General features: G+C 42.1%; 1 pseudogene; it reads left to right on the plus strand.

Annotated features, from left to right (window-relative positions):
* Positions 1-1260: 1260 nt before the first annotated feature.
* LOC149188382 (UDP-glycosyltransferase 708G1-like) lies at positions 1261-2748 on the plus strand (annotated as a pseudogene).
* The last annotated feature ends 465 nt before the right edge of the window (positions 2749-3213 follow it).

The raw sequence follows: 3213 nt of genomic DNA on the forward strand, positions 1-3213 counted from the left end.
TGAAAAGTCGGGGAGGAAGGGGCAATTACAGGAACAGAGGAAGAGCGGGACAGGGACGAGGACGATGCAGCAGAGGAAGAGGAGGGTCGGAAGGGAAACGGGAAGAGCATGAACCAGCACCAGCAAGAAAGTACAGGAAAACACTGAAGAAGAAGATACAGTTTGCGGAGCAAGCCTACTGTGAGAACACCAATAAGGACATCAGAAGGATAATTCAGCAACTGGAGGAAGATGCGACCCAGGGTCAATCAGGATCAGAAATGGAAGATTGGGAATACCTCCTTCCGGATCCAGGGAACACGAGAGGACGCATGACTCTGTATAAACAGGCCTTGCATGTATACTGGGTCATGAAAAGGCTGTTGGCTAAGGCTATGGAACAGGTGGCCATGGAGATGGCAGAATTGTCCCAAGGAATTCCAAATTTGAAGAAAGAATTGCAGAACATTCAGGTCACTCTGATAATGTAGGATAAAAAACTGGAAGAGATACAGCAGCAGATAAAGGAGATCAACCCGGGCATAAAGAAAGAAGAGGAGCAGTAGGAAGTCATGGCAGTTTAATACTTGAAGATATTTATATGATGTCTATAGTTTTTTTGATAGCAGTTGGGTAGTTTCGTTTCTATTTTTAGTTTAGAATGCAAACAAGAAGCAGTAGTAATCTTTTCGAATGTTTAGTTTACATAGCCTGGACAAGAAGAATTAGTATTTTTTGTTTTTGGATGGTTGTAAAAAACTTAAGGTGGCCAACAGACCCGGTTTCCCCTCGGGGTGGGTTGAGGCCACCAGGAAAATGTAATGGTTTCAATTCGAAGTAATGGAAAAAGAATGGTCCCTCCTTAACTTACAAAAAAAAAATCAACCTAAAAAAATAGTAACCAATAATAACTATATTCATTCCTAATTTAACAACTAAATTATAATAATAAATTTCCCCGACTGTCCCCAAAAAATAATGAATACAGCAACTTTGAAAAACCACGTAAACCCCACCAAAAGAAATCTGAAATGGAAATACCTGTAGCTATTATATAGGAATAATGAGATGAAGCCCTCAGGTTTCCTAGGCTTCAACCGTCAGTCAACCAACGAAGTACAACCATTAGGAATCACGAGATGCTGTCAACCAATGTATACTATGCTACCTAGATACAACGGTCAGTCAAGCAACTAACAGTTCTCTTGTTATTAGGTGGATATATCAGCGAGCCAACATGACAGTCGGTTATTGTTATTCAATGGAGATCGAAACGTCTGGATATTAAAATGAACATTGAATTCACTGCAAATTCTACTCCAAGTTCAGGAAAGTAAATACGACTTCTAACAACCTCGCTGCAAGGAGTAGAGAAGAAACGGAAGCGTCACGTCTTTTGTTTATTCGAGGGAAAGGCTTTCAGATGGCCACCATTGCAGCAGAAACTGAAAATGACACCAACAGGAGGAAGAGAGGTCATGTGTCCATGTTTCCGTCCACCAGAATGGGTCATCTCACGCCCTTTCTTCATCTCGCAAGAATTTTAGCACGCAACCATGGGTTCTTCGTCACATTCGTCACCACCAAGAGCAACGTTTTTCTTTCCGAAACTGCACACATCAAGGGAATCGCCTCTTCGGGTTTCGACATTCGCGTGGTTGAACTCGAAATTCGATCGTCGTTATCTGAAATGAGAAATGAATCCCAAGATCCAATTTTTGCGAAGTGGGATGCCCTTCATCGCTCCATGGACGCCTTGGAACAACTACTCGTCACGGATCTGCTCGGCTCTTCTACATCGCGGCCTCCCATTTCCACCATTATCACGGATCCCACGCTGACTACTACTCTTCAAGTAACCGCCAAGTTCAGCCTCCCTAATTACATTCTATTCACGGCTTCTGCTTTGTCGCTCGGATTTTTCCTCTACGCCCCTGTTCTTGTTTCTCAAGGCTGCGATTTCAGTGATGAGGAATTGATATTGAATATCCCTTCTTTCCCCCCGTTGCCCACCTCTCAAATCGCACATGTGTTCAAGAGCAAAGGGAGTGCGTTCTACAGGGACTTCATTTCCAACGGCTCCAATGCCCTCAAGGCTTCGGGTATTCTTATTAACACATTATATGACCTGGAAGCTCCATTTCTCGACGCCCTCCGCAGCGGAAAATGATGGCAGGATTACCTCCCGTATACCCAATTGGACCCCTCTTTCTTCCGTCGATCTCGGTAATGCACTCCAACGCATTAAAGCTATCGTCGAACCCTGATGACGATCGCGATACGGCAAAACGGTGCCTGAAATGGCTGGACTTGCAACCTGCCAGATCGGTGGTGTACGTGAGCTTTGGCAGCAGATCGGCCATGTCGAACTCTCAGATCACAGAACTTGCCTCGGGGTTAGTGGGTAGCGGGCAATGGTTTCTCTGGGTGCTGAGAAATTCTGTGGTGGACAATGAGGGATTCGATCCCTCGACTGTTCTTCCACCGGGATTCGAGTCTCGCGTGGGGGGTAGAGGGATGGTGGTCTCTTCTTGGGTTCCGCAGGTGGGCATTCTCTCACACAGCGCCATCGGAGCGTTTCTAAGTCACTGCGGATGGAATTCAGTGGCGGAGAGCGTATGTTGTGGAGTTCCGATCGTTGCCTGGCCTCTGTTCGGAGATAAGATGAAGAAGGCGAGGTTTGTTGTAGAAAATGCGAAGGTGGGCGTGGAGGTTAAAAAGGGAGATGATGGGATTGTCACAGAGGGGGAGAGCGCGGTGAGGGTATGATGCATAGTTACCAAGTTCGAATTTGAATTCGATACGATAGGATAAAAATTCTAATAGAAAATTTTTAATTTTAAAAAAGTTTGATACTATACCTCTTAAAAATTATCATTTTAAAAAAATTCTTGTTGTAACGGGATGTTTTCAGCCCATTTTTTCTAAATTAATTTTGAATTTTGAATAAAATCCAATAAACTAGATAATATAATAACCTTACAAATACAATTCACCAAAAAAAACTTCACTTCCCTTCAATACTTCTTTATTTTTAAATTTAAATCTAAAATATTTTTCTAATTTTAAAACTGATTTATCTAAAATCCTTCATAATAAATATAAACATTTTTAAAAATATCTGAAATTCCATAAAATCAGTCATTGCAAAATTAACATCTATTACAAATTAACAAACTGTTACAAATTCAGTGTAACAGATTCTTCTTTTTCTTATTTTACTGACTTTTTAAC

The sequence above is a fragment of the Pinus tabuliformis genome, chromosome 3_1 (genome assembly GCF_031772625.1).
Source record: "Pinus tabuliformis cultivar Carrire ecotype Pingquan chromosome 3_1, CPIR1, whole genome shotgun sequence".
Taxonomy (NCBI): Eukaryota; Viridiplantae; Streptophyta; class Pinopsida; order Pinales; family Pinaceae; genus Pinus; species Pinus tabuliformis.